General features: G+C 33.8%; 1 protein-coding gene and 2 non-coding genes across 4 annotated transcripts in view; 1 reads left to right on the top strand and 2 right to left on the bottom strand.

The window, feature by feature from the left end:
* The window catches only part of LOC126979890 (pseudouridylate synthase RPUSD2), a 469,930-nt gene that overhangs the window by 113,324 nt on the left and 334,141 nt on the right, over positions 1 to 22,465 (top strand). The window lies entirely within an intron of this gene.
* On the bottom strand, positions 6,973 to 7,044 carry Trnaq-uug (transfer RNA glutamine (anticodon UUG)). Its single transcript has one exon. It is a non-coding gene; the product is annotated as a tRNA-Gln (tRNA).
* Positions 12,780 to 12,852, bottom strand: Trnat-ggu (transfer RNA threonine (anticodon GGU)). Its single transcript has one exon. It is a non-coding gene; the product is annotated as a tRNA-Thr (tRNA).

Genomic DNA, 22,465 nt, shown 5'->3' with positions numbered 1-22,465 from the left:
GAGGTTTCTTGATGAAATAATTATTGCCCAATGATATTTGTCACTTGATACTTTTAAATTGTTTCGCGATAATGTGAGTATTTAATACAGTAATTGTTTACTACTGCAAGCGTTCTACTGCTTTCACAACCATTTCTACAACAGAACAGCGGCATGTATGCGTTCGTATTATTAATTATATTTTTTTTATGAAAATAAGGGACGAGACGATCAAGACGTTCAGCTGATGGTAACTGATAGGCCTTGCCCTTTACAATGCAGTGCAGTTCAGGATTCTTGAAAAACCCAAAATTCTGAGCCGTACTACAGTTGCGCTCGTCACCTTGAGACATAAGATGTTAAGCCTCATTTGCCCAGTAATTTTACTAGCTACGGCACCCAACAGACCGAAACACAGTAATGTTTACACATAACTGCTTCACGGCAGAAATAGGCGCCGTTGTGGTACCCATAATCTAGACGGCATCCTGTGCAAAGGAGCCTCCTCTATTTATATTTAAGATTAAGTATATAGAGGGATATGCTGTGGAGGACTCTTCTTTTATTTTCACAATTATTAGTCTCGTCAATTGGGTCGATTTTGCGTGCAGGTTTGGGTCTGGCTAGTCACTCAACCGGCCCGGCATTACCTTACAGAAGTTCAAAACTTTTCTGTTCGATCGCTTCTTGTAGCGACCTCACAGTTTCGAGGAAAACTTCCTGTTGGCCGCCCACCCCTGTACTATGCAAAATTGCATGTGTGTCCATTTAATCCTCGATCAGAGAGCCTGTGCACTTGGGACTTAACGTTATGTCGACTGTGAAGATGTGCTTATTTAGTGGTATATGCCCTGTTGGGGTGCCGGCAAGAAACTTCTTGCCTCGCACAGCCACTGTCTGGAATCAATTACCAGCTGCAATTTTCCCGAACCGATACGACTTAGGGACCTAAAAGAAAAGCGCATACTCCTTAAAGGCCGGTTACGCATTTCTTAACACCTGATGTTGCGCATGTCCATGGGTGGTTGCCTCACATCTCCCTATCCCGTGAGCCTCTTGCCCGTTTGCACCTTCTCATATAAAAAAAACTTTTAGGATTGACTAAAATATGCTCGCTATTGTTTACCGCTTTTGAAGAGCAACAAATATTTTAGTAAACTGTTGACGGCTTAAATAATATATTCGTCTAGATAGAGCTTCTTGGTTATAGGCAATGCATGACGTAGGCCGGGTTTCTTAGTGTGCATGACAGCTACGTCTTACACTCGCGATATGTCAGTCAGTTAGTTTGTTTTAGTGCGCGTGCGTTGCTGAAAATAGAGGCTAGCATTTCACTGCTATTTTTTTCGATGTGTTCACAGCTGCGACAATCTATCTAGACACATAAATTATCTAAGATTAGCGAAATGCACTCCGTGAAAGATTTAAAAATATTTCCTTGAACTAATCAACTAAGTCTTTATAGCTAAACTTCCTTGTGCGATGTTTCCGGGACATGGGTACCTTCAAAAAAGCCCGTACACCTACCTTAAAGGCCGGCAACGCTCCTGTGATTCCTCTGGTGTTGCAAGAGAAAGTGGGCGGCGGTGATCATTTAACACCAGGTACGCTCTTTGGTCCTCCTTTTCCATAAAAAAAGTCAATCTTTGTTTATTACATAATTTATCCATGTCAAAAGTTCATCAAAGATACACAAATTAACTTGAATAAAATTAGCTAAACATAAAAATTGATTATTTTAATATAAAAAAATTAATTTTTGATAGAAATTAAGTTGAAAATATTACATGTTTTTGCTCTTACTTACAAGTTATTTGTGTTCTTGTAGGTGTTATGTTTCTGCTGAGCAATGTTTCATTCAAGCGTAAATAACTTTTGCTAGGTTATTATCAGCTACGCCCATCATTATCGGACGAAGCGCTATCAATATCATGTTACTTCATGCCTGGTTTCCTATACTTACCATATATACCTGGATTTGAGTTCACCACCTCTGTATCGAAAAATGTTCTAACCCTTAAGTATTTCGGAGACTCGCATACTACTGGCCGTGTTTATAAAGGCATCTCAGTGCTTATAATGATAAGTATATAAATGCATAAGATACATAATAGCCTTAAGTGTAAATGTATACTCTTTTATAAGTCAAAGTCAAAGTTTTTATTTGCATAAACATGTTAGATTGATGTTACATATATATTATAAAGTACATGTTTGCCACATTTATGACGTGCAAATTTTACAAAAAACATTTCTAAATCATTAGTTACAATAATATCAATTTAACAAAAGATTATTAGCAGTATTATATAGTATATAGTCAAGTTTTTAGTTGAAAATATTCGTCTAGTGAATATAAGCAGTTTTTACTAAGGTATATTTTCAATTTAGATGAGAAATTCCTATTTGACGATACCTCTGTTATTATTTTTGGGATGTGATTGATTATAGATTTTTATGCACAAACAAAAACAGTTTCTCTGAAATAATGTAGTTCTACAGCAAAGTACTTGAGAAGGGAAAGGAGAAGTGTTTCAATGTTTACTGAATTCTGAAGTTACATTTTTTAAATACGGGTCTGCAGCTTTCAAGGGGTCCTTTTCCCGCTGCAGCCCTCAAACATAACATAATAAAGTCCCAGCCACTGTTCAGGCATTATCTTTAAATAAATTTAAATGTTTTATTTAAAAAATGGCTCCTTCGTAAATGATACTACTCCACAGCTTAATATATAAGTGATCGGACAGCCTGGGAATAGATTATGTTTATTTTATAGCAATGACAGTACAATATAGTATATTTCATTAAAAAGAGCTCAAAAAAAGAATGCTGGGTTTCTCTCAGAACACCATTTGTTTCCGAAGCGGTAGTAGTATCTGGTATATTAGAAATGACATCAAAAAGAATTCTAAAGGAATCAATTTCGAGAAAACACATTCCTTTTATGCCTTAATTAATGATAAAGTTCTTTTTGTCTCTATTATGCGCTATTATAAAGACAGTGACAACAATACACATAGCAACGAATTACGTATTGTGCGTAATAACGGCGTAATTTGAGTACGGCATCAAATTAATTAGCTATTTTTTTTTCTGATGTTATATAAAGTTATCCTGTTCTCCATAACAAATGAACGGATATAATTATAATTAGAACCAAAAAATACCAGCGCTAATTACAAATAGGTATATAGTACACACGACAGGTGGCGCTAGTGTCGGTTATTTTTTTGTGGATTTCTACGAATATTCAGCCACTGCAAACATCAATATTCTTTTATGGCGTTATTATGTACCTGAATAGAGTTACGAACATTACCATTACAATCAGACATGAATAAAAATGGTTATATTTTATGCCTACGGAATTTTTTTTAGCAATGTTTTATTACATATATTTGCCGAAGCGTCTTGATTACACAATGAATCACTTTATCTAATGAGAAATTTTAATTTAATATGAATTGTTGACCTTTAAAAGGTTTTTAGGGTTATTTCCGCAACTCGACGTCTAGCAACTGTGCGCGTATTTTGTTTGCGACCCTTTTTTTGTTATATAGGTAGTATAATAATAAAAATGAAGTGCTATACAGGCTGTCCCAAAGTTATGGGACATGAAGGGAAAGTACCTTAAATATCGTAGATAGGGTATTTTACTGAAAGAAGACTTTATGTCATTTTTTAAAGTTAGTAATTCTGCATTCAAAGATTTTTTTAAAATTACTTGCCTCTTCTGGGAATCGAACCGACTTAGATGTAATAAAACACCCCTACTTTTATGATATGTAGATATGAAGAAGTAGTCAATTAAGTGGGTACTTTTTTGTAAATTAATTAATTAAATGCTCAAAATGTGATCCCTCCTGTCTTAGGCAAATCGCCAGTCTTTTAATGAATTCGCTGCCTTTTGATTTTCTTATCGTTTTATGGTGAATACTCTTTATGATATGGCACAATTCTGTTTGTAACTCGCCCACGTTCTCGTATCGCTTTTAAACGAAAAAAAATATACTATAAAGTATTTTAATAATGAAATGGGTACTTATTTAGGTATAATCAATGCTATCTATGGAATGATAATATCTCTACTTTTCGAAAGTCGTCGTCGGCAATAAATAACTTTCTTGAAATTTGACTCAAATATTTTTCGTTGCTCCTTTGTTTTAAAATACTAAGTTACTTAAGAAGACTTATTAGTTTTTGGCCATTCTTTCGATAGGCATCATAAAAGTAGGGGTGTTTTTTTTTACATTTAAGTCGGTTCGAGTCCCAGACGAGGCGAGTAATTTTTAGAAAATCTTTGAATGCAGAATTACTAACTTTTAAAAATAACATAAAGTCTTATTTCAGTAAAATACCCTATCTACGATATTTAAGGTACTTTCCCTTCATGTCCCATTACTTTGGGACAACCTGTATAGTAAAAATGTAATAAATAAGTGGCTTATGAAGACCAATAGAACACAAAAAAGCGATTTTTTTAGTATTTACTGTTTGTTTTAAAGTGAGTGTGAAGTGACTTTACCAGTGGGAGGCTCCTTTGCGCAGGACGGCATCCTGTTTCTGACGTGAAACAGCAATGTGCAAACATTACTGTGTTTCGGTCTGAAGGGCGCCGTAGCTAGTGAAGTTACTGGGCAAATGAGACTCAACATCTTATATCTCAAGAACACGAGCGCAATTGTAGTGCCGCTCAGAATTTCAGCATTTTTCAAGAATCCTGAGCGGCACTGCATTGTAATGGGCAGGGCGTATCAATTACCATCAGTTGCACATCCTGTTCGTCTCGTCCATTAAATAAAATTGGTTTTCGGTTTTTTTTTGGTAGCGGAAATATTATTATCATTTATATCCGGAACTTCTAATAGAGTTTTCATTAGTTTTTAAGTTAGTATAATGTACGGTTATAATAATAATTCATCAATATTTAATTGCGGAGAAGTCGCGGGCACAAAGTAGAGACCTTATAAAACAAACCTAAGGCTAGACGAATACTCGCAAACATAATATAAAATAAAAAAAATAAAAAAGCCTTTATTTCTACTACTTTCCATTTTTTTTACAAAAATTACATAAAATTTACTTAGATATTTTTTTTTTTTTTTAATATTAACACACTTTTTACACAAATTATCTTGCCCCAAGTTAAGCATAATATAGCCTGTGTTATGGGTTACAAGACAATGATATATTTAATACAATATACTTACATAAACATACATAAATTTATATAAACATACATACATACCTTTAAACATCCACGACTCGGAAACAAACATCCATATTCATCACATAAATGCTTGCACCTACCGGGATTCGAACCCGGGACCTCTAGCCTAGTAGGTAGGATCGCTAACCACTCGGCTATACAGGTCGTCAAATTATCTATATATTAAATCAATTACGTATTTGTATTAAATAACTTAAATTAACTATAATTAATAAATTAGGTTGTAGTTGCCTGTACGGCTAAGGCATCCGCAAACAATATAAAACTAAAACATCCCCCGTTGTTAAACTCAAAGGGATCACTTGAGATTCGTTTAGAGATACGAGCACATAATTTCAATGAATGTCGCCTTCAGGGTTCTTGTACAGATGGGGTGTTCGGGGGTTTGCATACGTAACCTAATGGTGCTACGGTTCACGCAATCAAAATCTATAGCCGGTATAAAAGTTTATATTATGTGCCAACGTTATATATTGTAGGCAACATTCCGCCGAACATATTTATTTCTTATGAGATTGTGACGAAGGAAAGTGATACGCCCTGCCCATTTCAACGCAGTGAGACTCAAGATTTTTGATTAAACCCAAAGATTGGAGTGGCATAAAATTATGCTCGTCACGATGAAACAGCTTTAGGCTAGTAACTTCACCAGCTACGGCGTGCTTCTTTTTTTTTATAAAAATAAGGGACGAGACGATCAGGACGCAGCTGATGGTAATTGATACACCGTGCTCATTACAATGCAGTGCCGCTTAGGATTCTTGAAAAACCCAAAAATTCTGAGCGGCACTACAATTGCGCTCGTCCCCTTGAGACGTTAGATGTTAAGTCTCATTTGCCCATTAATTTCACTAGCTGCGGCGCTCTTCAGACCGAAACACGTACTGTTTACACTTTACTACTTCACGGCAGAAATAGGCGCCGTTGTGGTACCCATAATCTAGCCGGCATCCTATGCAAACGAGCCTCCCACTGGTAAAACTCCTTCAAACCGAAAACCATAATGATTGCACATTCCTGCTTCACGACATAGTAAGGGGTGGCTATGTTTCACATCTAGCCTCCCACTGGTAAATATAGCAAATTCCTATAACATAAAGAAATTCTTATACCATATAGAAATTCGTATAGCATTCAGCAATTCTTATAGTATATAGCAATTCGTTTACGTATAACAATTTTTAAAACACATAGCAATATAACATATAACAATTCTTAATATATAGAGAAATTTCTCTCGCTTAGATAATTAATTATACCATATATATATATAGACCGTGATAGTTGTGAACACTTCGAAAAGTAGCGGCGAACACTTAAACTCTATTTTCAGCAACACACACACATTAACAAAGTGACATACGTATCGCGAGTGTAAGCACACTAAAGTAATAAACCTGACATGTTGTCATACGTTGCTTAACAGAATGAGGCTATATCAAGACTTATCTTACAAATTATATTTAAAAAAGATTTCATACCACAATAATATAATAAAAAATCTATTTAATTTTGGGTCCGTAACCCATACACATTTTGGAAAACGGAACTTAAACCATTATGTCAAATGATATTATCGTTTATTTATAAATATAAAAAATAAATATAATATTACATTTAATATTCGATAACAAAAAATTTTCACGGGACTAATTATTCAAACAAAAGGCATCAAAGTCTGAAACAAGCGACAATTATAAATTATATTCGTATTATTAAATTAGTCTTACATTATGATAAAATAAAAATTACAAAAAAAAATCAGGTTCCACCGAGATTTGAACTCGGATCGCTGGATTCAAAGTCCAGAGTGCTAACCATTACACCATGGAACCGATGACAGCTAAGACTAAATAGTTTGATGCTCTCTGTTTCAGATTTGTTTAATAGATCGATTGCCTTATATCGTAACATAAATGCCATGGAAATTTATGATCTGTTTTGAATAATTTTATTATTGACGCGGTTGTGACGATCTCGTTTTATTAAGTTTCCTACATATCACTTATATGATGTAAGTGATAGTAATATGTTGATTCGCAATGTGATACAATTTATAAATGCCATTTATTACGTATCGAATATATTATCAAGGTTACATTAGAGCCTTTATTTAGATTGGCAAGCGTATCAGTTAAATAAAAGATTTACCCCCTTATTCATAATAGTCTGCTAACTTAAAGCATTGCTAATTCTCACTCTGTCTTCTTCTATTGACCTAAGTCAGAATGAGAAAAAACACTCCTAAGCGGCTGTTTAAAGTTAGCGGACCATTATGAATAAGGGGGTATGTGTGTACCCCAAACGGATTTTACCATAAAAAGTAGGTTTTTTTTACGAAAACCTAATGGAAACTTCTATATTACCATATTAATGAAGCCTCATTATTACTTCCTGATTAGAAATTAGCAAAGTCGATATTATTGAAATAAAGGTTCAAACATTGTATGAATGTAATAGATACATATAACTAATCAAGATAAATAATATTAAATAACTGTTCTGCGTACAAGAGGTAATTGAATGACGTTTTTAACTAGCTATATCGATCAATGCTTGAGATTCTATCCGGGGAGTGCGAAAACCAGCAAGAATAGTATCGAAACATCACCAATAAGTCTTGCCATCGACAGAGTTTCCGAAACAAAAGAAATCGCGCAAGACGAAAGCGGAGATCGTTGAACATGCAATTTAAATCCCGGCTGAGGGAAACTTCGACAACTTTCAGGCGATTTTTTTTTTGTTTTCGAAGACCCGTTGCGATGTCGGAAAGAATTGCGCAGTTTTTTATTAGTTCTTTCTCTGATACTGACATGAGCTTGAAGATGTATTTCGTGTGTCGAAGATGTCGTGGCCTTACTGAATAACCCACTTAAAATTTTCAGTCAGCAATAAAGTAATAGGTTCTCTCAATTTTCTTGTATGCAAAATATGTTCTATTGAAATGCTTAGGTATGTCATATTATCGAGAGAATCTGGAAAAGTGTGTGTCAGCTTCGTTTACCTCTGGGTTAAAAGAGTTTATTTGGTAAATAATCTATACATCTATACATATAAATAAAATTGGAGTGTCTGTTTGTAATATGTTAATAATCGTTTTTTACAACATGTATATGAATATATATATAGTACATACACCAAAAGAACATTTTTTACAATTTTTGTCTATCTGTTTGTTCCGGCTAATCTTTGAAATGGATGGACCGATTTTGACGGGACTTTTATTGGCAGATAGCTGATGTAATAAGGAGTTACTTAGGCCACGTTTATTTAAGAAAAAATCTTTTATTTTAGAAAAAAACATTAAAAACAATGTCCAAAAAACGGTCTAACTCTAAAAATGATTTATATGGCAATACAACGTTTGCCGGGTCAGCTTTGGCACCGTGGCTAGTGAAATTACTGGGCAAATGAGACTTAACATCTTACATCTCAAGGTGACGTGCGCAATTGTAGTGCCGCTGAGAAGTAGTTAGTGTTAGAGTCAGTAGTTTTTGGGTTTTACAAAAATCCTGAGCGGCACTGCATTGTAATGTGTAGGGCGTATCAATTACCATCAGCTGAACGTCCAGCTTGTCTCGTCTCTTATTTTAATTTAAAAAAAAGCTAGTAATCTAATAAATTTTGTTAATATTACAAGGGAAATAAATAATTTCAAGTAATCCGTTATTTACTTTGACGCCATGCTTCTGAAGCCTTCTAACACTACAGAAGTAAAGTCCAGTACAATGCTAATGAATAAACTTGTATCTTACGAGTATGCCATGATCGGTTTAAAGAATTTTATTTATGTTGATCAATAGGTTCATTCCTGTTATAAAATGTAGTCTTTTAAAAAGTTAACTTTTTGTTAAATTCCATATGTGGTTGAAAAACTTTTTAATCAGTTTTTACCATATTAGTTAGCGCACGGACGTGAATTAAAAAAAATATTTTTTTTAAGTGGAACACTCACTTCTGGGATTAATTACACAAATTAAATTTATAAACATAATTTATGAACGATGCGGGAGTCAAACCCGCGACCTCTCGCTTTCCGTGCGAGTATTTTACTCAACGTTCGAGTGACGTATCGTTGATAAATCTTGTATGTGTTTTGTTCAACTCAACGTGACAGGTCACGGCTTCGAGTCCCGCATCGTTCATAAATTGTGTTTATAAATTTAATTTGTGTGTATTTTAATATTAAAGATTCAACGGAAATTTCACCCGGAAAGTTATTATTTATCCAAAATGTGTTATTTTTTGTATATAAAATTACTAGGCATGACAAATTTTAAAAGAAAATAAATTAAATTTTATTTATATTATTACAAATACAATAAAAAAATAAGTAGCCATATAGAGTGTTTTGATATCAGGCGATTATAATTGAAAAGTTATAGCTATAAGTTATAGATTAAGATTATCATTGATATAGTGTTTGCACTGCAAAAGAGAGCTGTTCGTGCTATATATCAGCTTGGTTATAGACAGTCTCTCAAAGAAAAATTTAAAGAAATAAATATTATGACTGTTCATTGTCAGTACATTTATGAAAATTTAATATATGTTCACAAAATAACACTAGAAATAAGGGATTGCTTGTAACTAATCCTAGTAGGCTTCATAAGATACATAATAGCTTTAAGAGTAAATGTATATACTTCTACAATAAAGTCCCAGCCACTGTTCAGGCATTATCTATAAATAAATTTAAATGTTTTATAAAAAAAGGCTCTGTCGTAAATCCTATTACTCCACTGCTGAATATCTAAATGATCGGACAGCCTGGGACTAGATTGTGATTATTTTGTAGCGATAGAAATGACTGTACAATATTGTATATTTTTATAGAAAAGAGCGCAAAAAAAAGAACGCTGGGAGAGTTTCTTCTCTCTCAGAGCGCCATTTGTTTCCGAAGCGGTAGTAGTATCTAGTAGTTATTGGAAATGACATCAAAAATAATTCTAAAGGAATCAATTTTGAGAAAATAAATGCCTTTATGCCTTTAAAGAGATTGTCTTATGTGTGACGCGAGTATACCTTAATATATTCTGGCGTCATGGGCACGACGTATTACTACATAGATACCAGGAGAACATTTTATGGTATATATTTATACATGGTAGCGGTGACAGTAACTTCTTTAATAGCGGTTGAAATCATGTGTCATCCTAGCAACATGTACCAAGACCTCATATGCAGTTAAGAGATTCTTGCACAACGCACATCTTAAAATTATTATAACAAGGTCTCGTCTTGACAGCTTTTCTTATAAAAAAAGACTTTAAAGAAGTTTAAGGCTTATAGTGAATTACACATAGTTTGTATGTAGGTACCGAAATTGTGACTAACCAGTACCTTAAGCCATCTTAATATTCAATACACAAAAATGACATGAACAATGCGCTAGAAATGAATTTTCATATAGCTTTTCGTCAAAAAGCAGCAGGAACACAGGATGCATGTCGCCGAGATGAAAATGCTCAGATAGTTTGGTGGCGTCACTCGCTGGGACAAAGTGAGGAATGAGCAAATCCGCGGCACTTTTAGAGTTAGACCAATCCCAGAAAAGCTGATGGAGACTAGATTGTGTGATAGGTGGTATGGGCATGTCATGAGTCGTCCAAAAGATCATATGACTAAGAGAGTGCTTGATATTAACACCGGACTAAGAGGACGCGGAAGACCCTGATTAAAATGGAAATCAGTAATAGACAAAGATCCACAAAAAGCCCAAATAGATCCGCAAACGACCCAGGACAGAACGTCGAAAGACTGATTATGAGAGCCGACCCCAACTAAAATGGGATAGTGCGAGGATAAAGGAGAAGATAACTTTCCGTCTACTAAAAAATGACGCACTTTCTGTAATTGCATCAACGAGACGGCATTTTCCGAGTAATAAATACAATTGCTGATACTTATTTAGTTATCAGAAGGCGTAATTGTAAGTAAAACGATCCGTCCTTCACTGCTAGTGAAATAGTATTGTATAATTGTCTCCCCGTCAGTTTCATAGTTTGCTCGCGTGTGCTGATATAATCGAAACGTAGCCATCGGCCGTGAATATCGAGTAATGGTTTATAGAAAACTTTGTTGGATTGGTATAGGTTGGCTTAGTAATATAAATTATTAACTATCTAATGTAGTGGTCTTCGATGTTCTTCTGAATTTCTTTATATATTAAAACAAATACTTTAACCACCAATAATCCGAATTGTGTATTTACTTTATTAAATTGTCTAAAAACAAAGCGATGTAGAGTTCGTTCTTTTGCAATCGACTAGTTACATTAGTTAGTTAGTGGCTTTTACCAGTGGGAGGCTCCTTTGCACAGGAAGCTAAATTATGGGTACCACAACGGCGCCTATTTCTGCCTTGAAGCAGTAATGTGTAAGCATTACTGTGTTTCGGTCTGAAGGCCGCCGTAGCTAGAGAAATTACTGGGCAAATGAGACTTAACATCTTATGTCTCAAGGTGACGAGCGCAATTGTAGTGTCCCTCAGAATTTTTGGTCTTTTCAAGAATCCTGAGCGGCACTGCATTGTAATGGGCAAGGCGTATCAATTACCATCAGCTGAACGTCCTGCTCGTCTCGTCCCATATTTTCATAAAAAAAAAAATTGGTTTACGGACATTTAAAATATCCAGTATTTTTAGAAAGAAAGAATTTAGCAATAAAATTACTCTATTTTAATGTTATTATATACCTCGTAGATAAAAAAAATATGTATGAGTTGCACCGCGTAATATGCGGTGGTCTAGCATCTTGTTATCGTAGAGTTGGAGGTGAAAAACGAGTTCAAATTACTCTTTCCAATTTCTTTTTATAACCCTACAATACTACAAAGTAAGTGGTGCTACATAATATGAACACCCGGCCTCCTCAGAATCCTCAGATTAAACAGTTTCTAAACTCTAACCATAAAGTACACTGGTTTAAAGTAAATAAGGAGATTAATATAATAAATATATTGAAAAATTATGGAGTATTTTTATTTAATTAATTGGCTTAATTGTCAGTAGGAGTGACGTACCACCATAAGGTTATACAGTATACTACCATAAGTAATATATCTTTGCGTATCTATACAGTAGGTGTGTACAAAGTATACTACCATAAAGCTTTGTACACACCTACTGTACAGATACGCAAAGATATATCACAAAATTACGAATATATCGATAGTTCAATAAAATAGGAGCTATATAGATCCAGAGATATATTTTATTATAATTTTCTTAGTAATACAAGCACTTCACCTCGAGTGTCTTATCAGCGAAATTGATAACTCTTAGCGCAATCTCTCAGTAAACAGTTGATTAATTTGCTCTAATAATTCGCTGAGGACTGTTGAACTCCTTAAGCTTAATTAATATTTAATCAGTCATTCGAGTAAGAGTTTGGTTTTAAAATGTGTTTAATATTATCGTCTAGACATTGTAATTGTTATTAATTGGGTTCGAATGCCGTTCTGCTAAAGAACTATAGATTATTCGATTAGTAAAGCGTTAAGTTCTTAACAATTTGTTACGTTTTTAAAGTGATAACCCTCACTTCTGGGATTAATACACAAAATTTTATGAACGATGTGGGACTCGAACCCACGACCTCTCGCGTACCGTGCGAGTGCTCTTCCAACTGAGCTAATCGTTCGAGTGACGTATCGTCGTAAAATCTTGTATGCTTTGTTCAACTCTCAGGTTGTGGGTTCATCTACAGGATCTACTTTACAGTTTTAACCTACAAATTTCCTAATCATAAGTTGTAATAATAATCATAGTTTTCAACTGTTAAGTTAGCGCAGTTGGAAGAGCACTCGCACGGAACGCGAGAGGTCGTGGGATCGAGTCTCGCATCGTTCATAAAATTTTGTTTTCAAATTTTATTTGTGCGTTAAGTACAACTTTTTTCCACCACATAATGTCGTACAGACAATAGGCAAACGCTTTCCGTTATATCGATTTGGTCAAGCTTATGTAAATTTTAATCATACCGATATAATGTGCACGTCAGTTGAAATATTTTAACATCAAATAGTGTAAGCATTGAAATAATAACTTATAACTTTTAAATAGTTTAAAATTTAACATAAAATTCTATATAGTATGTTGCACTTTTTTCATTCTATTTTCTTGCATCTTTTAAATTATAATTTAATAAATCCAAATAAAAGGCATTTATTTTCTCAAAATTGATTCCTTTCGAATTCTTTTTGATGTCATTTCTAATAACTACTAGATACTACTACCGCTTCGGAAACAAATGGCGCTCAGAGAGAGAAGAAGCGGCGCAAAAAGCTATCCCAGCATTCGCTTTTGCGCTCTTTTCAATAAAAATATACAATATTGTACAATCATTTCTATCGCTATAAAATAATCACAATCTAGTCCCAGGCTGTCCGATCATTTAAATATTCAGCAGTGAAGTAATAGGATTTGCGACAGAGCCATTTTTTTTATAAACCATTTAAATTTATTTATAGATAATGCCTGAACAGTGGCTGGGACTTTATTATAGAAGTGTATACATTTACCCTTAATAAAATTGTAACATGATGATAAATATATTTAGCTTTTTATTTTATGTAAAGAATCTGTGGTTAAAGGTGTTGGTTTCATTGACTGTATTGCTGTCATCTCTGGTCTGGTTGAGCCAAAGCTGCTTGAAAATTTGTCGGAAATGCAGTACTCTGTGAATGATCCTGCGTTTCCTATGTTATTGCAATATAACGTTGGCTGTGATGAACACTTAATAACAGTACGCTGGTTAAAGCTTTCCTCTTCTCTATGAAAGAAAACACAAGAATCCTCATAAGCAAAACTGTCGGACTCGGATTAAGCTTGGACTTTCAATTTTAGAAATTAAACATCTTCATTACTAGTAGGTAATATTTCAACATGTTACTTAGTAGCAGTCCTTCAATTATTATATACTTTTGTATTAATAATGGGAGTGTGTGACAGTTTTGTAAGTTTTTTTTTTATGGAATAGGAGGACAAACGAGCGTACGGTTGTTAAGTGATCACCGCTGCCCACAATCTCTTGCAACACCAGAGGAATCACAGGAGCGTTGCCGGCCTTTAAGGAAGGTGTACGCGCTTTTTTGAAGGTAACCATGTCGTATCGGCCCGGAAACACCGCACAACGAAGTTCATTCCACAGCTTTGTAGTACGTGGAAGAAAGCTCCTTGAATACCGCACTGTGGAGGAACGCCACACATCCAGATGGTGACGTTGGCCACGTTTTGGTATAATTTAAAAAGGTGTTTGAAACAAATGTTCTATTTAGGCATGTTATTTTTTTTATTTTTTTATTAAGAAAACTTACAGCTATTTATAACTATGTTGACATCTATTTCTATAACAAAAAGCCATTTACTAGTTTAATATGATTCTAATTAGTTTTAAAAAAATTACTAAAGATTTACGCTATTTTTATAATCTATTACATTATTTCTAAGTATAGACTAATTAAATAACATTAATTCATTTTGGAGTAATTTAATAATTTAATTAAATAATTAATAATTAATTAATTCGTAATTTTTGGAGTCGGTGTCATCCAAGATAGGTTTGCAAGTACATACATAGTTATAGGTGAGATGTGCTTGAGTCGTGAGGAGGCGAGAGGCGAGAGCGAGTCGCGGCAGAAGGACATCGATTCCAAAAATGACAATAATCGTAACTAGAATTAGATTAATTAATTAGATAGTATAAAAATACGCAATTAATTTTATAGTGTTTTTGAAGTCGGTTGTTTTTTTTTCTTAATTTTTTTTTGAAGTCGGTTAAAACGAAACTTGTTCTTAGGAGTTCTCATAAATATATAATACAAAACATGATATAGATTACTTAAACGTCACCTAAATAAGGACAACTGCCATTACAGCGATGGCTATCAAAAAGTATTCCATCAAGTTAATGTGGGTTTATTTGATTGTACCTACAATCTTTGTTCTTCAAAGAATTCCTTGAAGGTTTATCTCCGTCTATTTGAGACGTCCTCCGGGGCATCAAATTAATCTGTGTTCACAAAAAGTTGGATTCAAAACAAACAATAATGTAACATAATGTTTTCTCTTGTAAACACGGCAACAACCCTTACTTGGCGCCGCCCGCCCACCAGTTTGTCTTGAGACGCCGGGGTGAGCGCTTGTGCTTCCCGATCTCGCTGTTACGATAACGTGTTGCCCTTTCGTGTTATCTGTTGAACACTTTATATCCCAAGTATTTGGTAAGTATTTAACAGTAACAAATGCAATTTCGTTCACACTTCTACAGTTCTGCTGAATTGCGTTTCAATCAAGAAAATTTATTAGTCTAGAAAATTTATTGAAAAGAAGTTGTGTACATCAATATCACATATTTTATATACGTACATTATGTACAAATAAAATATTGAGCTTAAACCTTATTCTATGTTCTGTCTGATTATATTAAAACACAAAATAAACCATTTTATTTTGTTATAATATTTTTTATGAGGATTGTTCCTTTTAACTTTTCCTCCAAGCTACTTTGGCTTATTCCAAAAAAAAGTTCAGTACATAACGGCAATTTCAATTTGTTTTAAATAAGGGACTAGACGAGCAGGACATTCAGCTGATGGTAATTGATACGCCTTGCCCATTACAATGCAGTGCCGCTCAGGATTCTTGAAAAACCATTAAATTCTGAGTGGCACTACAATTGCGCTCGTCACCTTGAGACATGAGAAGTTAAGTCTCAATTGCCCAATAATTGCACTAGCTACGGCGCCCTCAGACCGAAACACAGTAATGCTTACACATTACTGCTTCACGGCAGAAATAGGCGCCGTTGTGGTACCCATAAAGTAGCCTGTACAAAGGAGCGTCCCACTAGTCTCATACTTTAACCCCAATAATATGAGCAGAAGACATAGTTATTACGAAAATTTATCAATTAAGACTAGCTTGCATTGCTAGACTTTGCAATATTATATCAGCAGTCCGATGAAAGTCGGTTATATGTGGTGACAGGGGACGACATAACTTTGACACTGATTGATGGAACCTTAAGTAAGTCAACTAAAGTTCAGATTCCCAGACGTAGGCGAATCACGATGCTTACATTCGCGAACGTTCCTTCGTAGGAATTAAATAATATTCCTACAACAATTACAACACATACACCTCGTATTGAAAAGTAACGGTGTCCTTACACGCCATAAGTGTAAACGTCTACTCGATCCGAAGCCAACAAGCGTTACGAGACAGCTCGGTCTAATTGACCCACGTAATAAATATGAGTGCGCCTAAACAAACATTTTACTTCGAAAATATAAAGCATTTGAGACTAATATTGTTGGAAGTATCATAAGTACATAGTTTATACTGTTTACTTTCGTTCTGCAATGTCTCACCTGTACTCTCATATACCTGAGGTATGCTTTAACCGTCCAATATTGCAGTTATTCAAGCACACACACATACACGAACACACACAGACATCCTGTTCGTATAATATTTTTCTTTTGTTATATTTTTATAGACTTTAATTTGTGATCCCTAGTTTTTGTAATGTTAATATTAATTGATATGTAAGAGCGTGGCCTTCTGTCACAGGTGTTTCTCACTTAATAGAAGGTCTCATCCAATATTATGTTTGTACCATTTTTGTCATTGAAATTAATATTTTTTCATATTCATTTTTGTTATTAGCATCTCACTAGCCGCTTTCTCGTTATGTATTATTTTAAAGGATTTTTAAACTTATAAAAACACTTGCTGATGCCCCCTTCGTCTTCGTACATAAAGGGTTTTTAAAAATAATAAGCAATTTTGCAATTGAAGATTATCTCATGTCGTTTTCCTGTTCCGGAAAGACGAAGAAAGAAGAAAGCGTTTTCGCTCCCGTTCCCAACATATTATATGAACCTTATTTCGAGGAAGATCGTTATGGAAAACTAACCTACTATTGGTATAATTATAGCTCAACGACGTGAATTTCAATTGTTCACACATCCCGCGGGAACCGTGGGTTTTTCCGGGATAAAATGTGTCTATCGCTGTATCAGATTTCATCAAAATCGGTTCTGTAGCTCCGGCGTATAAGCATAACAAACAAACTTACATTAACATTTATAATATTAGTAGGGATATTATATTTCTTCCTCATTAATTGAAATGGTAAAATTACGCGAAAGTTTTAACAACTACTGCAAAAAGCAGTTACGGGTACTGCCAATACAAATGTCAGTATACGTCGAACTAGGATTTCACTCAAAATCAGTTTGTATCGCGGAGCAAATTTCAATATTGTCGGAAACTATTTCGGCTCCGGTCATGTTTCGTTGACATCGCTTTTTGACTGCTAGGGCTGACATCTTACATGAAAAAGAGAGTAAAACTTTAGGGTTGGCACTAACTCTGTAAATAACAATTAAAAATAAACTATTATTAATTACAAAAAGCCTGCTTTGACCATTACAAAAGTATTTATTACGATTTATAATTTAATATAATATCCATACTTGAACCAATGCATTTATTGGTAATTAATAATTGTTTCATAAAACAATTGATTATACAATTTGACCTTATTATATTTTTCATATTTTGAGTAACCCAACAGACTTTGTTTTACCTTTTTATGATTTTTTCAAAAGTGATTAGAACTTTTTAAAAACTTAAGAAGGAAGATAAAAATTCTGACTTTGTTATGTTCATCATACGAAACCTTAAACAATATAAAAAATCCGGTCAAGTGCGAGTCGGGCGCACATGAAGAATTAACCGTACTATTATATTCGCATAGCAGCCATTTTGACATTCACTCACCATCTCGGTTGTTTATTATTCTTTGTTATACCGACAATAGTTTACTTTGGCAAAAGTTAAACTGTCTGACTGTTGCAGCGGCGAATGAGGTACGCCCGCTAAATGACAGATGGGCGGACAGACGTACGAACACCGTAGTCTTCGGCAAAGTCTTAGAAATAAAATAATTTATCAACGAAATTTTAACAATATTAATAGAAAAGATACTGACGACATATTTATGTATTTTATATACTTAAAATATCTCATCTGAATTAAATTATAAATTAACTTACTTATTTTATACACTTTATAAAAAAAACTAAAATTTCAACCATTGCTATATTATATTGTATAAATTTAAAGAAGCACCAGCCCTACTGATTCCTGCTGCCGCCGCGCCCTCGGAATGATTGATAACTTTTGAAACTAACATATATTTTATACAACTACGAGATACGACTCGTAGATACGACTCCCAGACGAATTTCAAATTTATTTGGAACTCTTATAGAGGGGAAGGTATATGTTAAATATAATATTATGGTTTGACATTGATATACCTGGGTACTTATATTATAGACAGTATTTATTTATATTTAAGTATGTCTTTTGTATTAAATATATGAACAATTTGTTATGTTTTTAAAGTGATAACATTAATAACTGGGATTAATACACAAATAAAATTTGAAAACAAAATTTTATGAACGATGAGGGACTCGAACCCAAGACCTTTCACACTCCGTGCGAGTGCTCTCTCCACTGAGCGGGTAAATACATAACAAATTGTTTAGATTAGCAAGAGCGATATCTCAAGTCAATTTCCTAATATGCAAATATTGGTGTTGAGCAGGTTATCCTACTAATATTATAAATGTGAAAGTTTTAACTTCTTTAACGCAAAATCTACTGAATAGATTTTGATGAAACTTTACAATAATATAGCTTACACACCAGAATAACAAATAGGCTATAATTTATAAAACTATAGTGTGAATTTTACAAAATATAAAAGAAGTGTGATTATTACTAATGAATACATCTAGCGCCATCTCTTATCAACTAGCAAGCACAAGATCAATACAATTTATATGGCAAAACAACGTTTGCCGGGTCAGCTAGTCAACTATAAAGTAGATCCTGTAGATGAAGCCACAACCTGAGAGTTAAACAAAGCATACAAGCTTAAATAAATGGTTATCTTGTACCCATTTTAATGCTATGCTTACATTGGGCACAGTTTTGGGCCTACATAATTTGTGTAAATGTGTGTGAATATATTATTATTATAATGGTGACTCTATAGGCCTGTCAGGTTATCGGTTTTGGAAGATTCATTGCTTATTGTTTGTTGTATATGTGGAAGTATTTAGTATTGAAGCATAGCACGAAAACTTGACTCTATAGTCATGATTTTAAAATCTATTATAATTCTACCGGTATTTTCTACTTCTTTTTTACAAAGATATCGGAACTATATTAATAATCCTTAGAAATGAAAATCCTATGATTTTAAAATCTATTATAATTCTACCGGTATTTTCTACTTCTTTTTTACAAAGATATCGGAACTATATTAATAATCCTTAGAATACGTGATCTAGATTACCTATATTTAATTAATTCTTAAAACTCTTTTATAAGCTATATTTTCTTGTTAAATATATAACCATTAGGTAACACCAAATCACACCATATATAACCAAATCACAAGTAATGATAGTTGATTGGCTGCAAAAAATGAAAGATTGAATTTAGATATAAGTGAAACTGACCTAGGCGTTCACTCAAAGATCGATAGAGTTAAATTTAGATCCTGTAATGAAAAGCTTGACGCAGACGGAAGTAGTCGGAGACTGTGGATAATAGAGACTATTAATATCTGTCTGGTCCTGGAAGGAACACACAAAATTACAAGATAATGATTCTTAAACAATGCAATCCTCAAGGAAATCATTACGAAATGACGAATTAAACTTAAAATCATGAGTTAATCAACTTATGATTTTATATGTTTGTTAATCGCTCCGATTTTAAACTGTGAAGGCTAAAATACATATTAACAACATTTATTCATTGTTCTTATTATTACGATAAATCCACATTTGCGGAGTTTTCCAATTAAAATCAATTACCGCCAGTTCAACGGATTTCGATATCCAATTAAAATGAAAATTATTTGTTATTCTCCACTCATACTCGCAGATCAAAGTGGCTATTCCCTATCTGAGCTCTGAGGGCTTGCAGCTACCGAATAATTGAATTTAATTCTACCCGCAGATTGACTTTTGTTTTTAAGAATTGTTTTGAATATCTCCATTTGGATTTGAATATCGATCACACTGCGGTTAAGAGACATTAATAAATGAATCTATATGTAAATAATTGCTGGATCTGACTGAATGATTCATTAATTCATTCATCAACGCAAAGTCTTAACAACTTAAGCTGCAATACACGTATGCTTGATTTTTTCAACGAAGGTTCCTTAAATGATTGAGTGAGCATTAGAAAAGATGTAGGTACGTCTTAAATCGACACAGTACTTTATAATATGATGGCCAGTCTATAAGCTCATATAAAGACAACAACGTCTGTTTAAAACCATGCTTGTGTGGATCTAACTCATCGGTTGCTGTGTCTAATAAGGTTCTGAAAGGAACATTCTTGGTTATAGAAAATTAGAATTGCTTAGCCACCATCGTAAAGAGCTGATCTTGATACATCTGCACCTATTTTCTGACACTTTTTAAACAGAAATCACTAATTAATAAAGCCAATCCTATATAGCTATCAATGTTACTATACCATTACTGAAGTCGGATAATGTTGTCGGCCCATGTTTTACTGTGATGGCTAATTGAGAAGCTTCTAGAGGAGTTTGAGCATAAACACTGTTCTTCTGTTTTTTAAAATATCGATTGATAGCAAGAAAAATCTCGTCAGTAAATAAAAAATTGTTTTGATCTCCCTTTAAGGTGATTTCCATTATTTTCAGTCTGTTTGTTATGGCATCCACTGCTCGATAGTTCCTGTATAAAGGGTAACACTATTAAAAAAATAAAACTCATGATATTGTAAACGAAATACCATGCAATTAACATAATATGTCTGGCCTTTGTAGCATTTATGCTACAAATTAAACTTCTAAGTTTTATTTTTGAATTCGAATTTGGAACGCGTTTGTTATGTTAGAATCATAGAACAGAATCAAATAATAATAGTTATCAAATCACGATAGTGGAATGGGGTGTTAAAGAAAACGGAACACACAGGTTAAAGCCAGTACTTGCTGTAAAATGTAAAATTTACACAAATTTTTATATGTTTTTCTTATGAACCAAACACATAAAAAATTTCAATATGAAGAGGAAGCATTTGTTGGTCTCTGTTTGGTTTAACATACTTTTAATAAAAATCAAACTTTTACAATTACTTATATGTTGATTTAGCCCCCATTAATTTATATTCTCATGGTTTCAGATACAACTTGTACCATTCATATGTATAGTGCAGGTTTATTTCCTAGAACTCAATATCAATATTGTAGAGCCGATATTGACTACGCCGTAGTCTGTACAGTAATTGTACCTACTCGTACCATAACAATTGCTTCAATATCATTCTACACAATGCGGGTTTACTCGACTATCTCGGAATTATTTTATATCTATTTATTTTAAATATACATATAAATTTAAGTATAAATATAAGTTTACTTAGATTAAGGATTTTTCTCCGCTGGCGTAGTCTCAAAGTGCGGCAACTAATACTATGCCCAAGTGGACGTACTCGAGTGCTAATAATTGAAACTTAAAGTCCGGGTTGCGTTGTAAGTCTTTGTAAAAATAATACTATTAGATATGAAAGACACTGGGATCACAAATATTATGAGTAAGTAATTTGTATTTTATTAATTTTTTGAAAGATGCCATTGAGTGTCAATATGCCACGCACACAATCATCTAATAGTTGCCGTAATAAAAAAGCTATTGTTCTGAGGTCGTGCGGTTTCTACACTGGACAGCAAATAAACCGGGCCACCCGCTACTTTAGACTCCGATTTGATTTTCTCGAAAAGTATAAAACTTACAACTATCAAAGTTATACCCACTGAAAGTGTGTTTCATGGGAAATTCATTGAGATTGGAATCAATTTTTTAAGTGTTAATTAAGGGTTTTACAAAATAGAGCAGTTTTTCAATAGTATTAATCACTAGTAATCATAAAATAAAATGAAAAATTAAGGCCTGAAATAAAACAAAAAATTAAAAAGTTATTTTTCAGCATTCAGTATTCTCTCCCCTTGCGCCGATAACTGCCAGCATCCTTGTATTCATCGACCTCACGAGTCTAACGATGTTATCTTGAGGAAATGTATTCCACTCCTCTTCAATTGCTATTCCCAGCTCTGGAAGACTTTTTGGAGCAGGTACCCGGGCTCGAACCCGACGCTTCAGCTTATCCCATAAGTGTTCTATCGG

Source organism: Leptidea sinapis, chromosome 4 (genome assembly GCF_905404315.1).
Source record: "Leptidea sinapis chromosome 4, ilLepSina1.1, whole genome shotgun sequence".
NCBI lineage: Eukaryota > Metazoa > Arthropoda > Insecta > Lepidoptera > Pieridae > Leptidea > Leptidea sinapis.
This window is presented reverse-complemented; position numbering and strand designations above follow the sequence as displayed.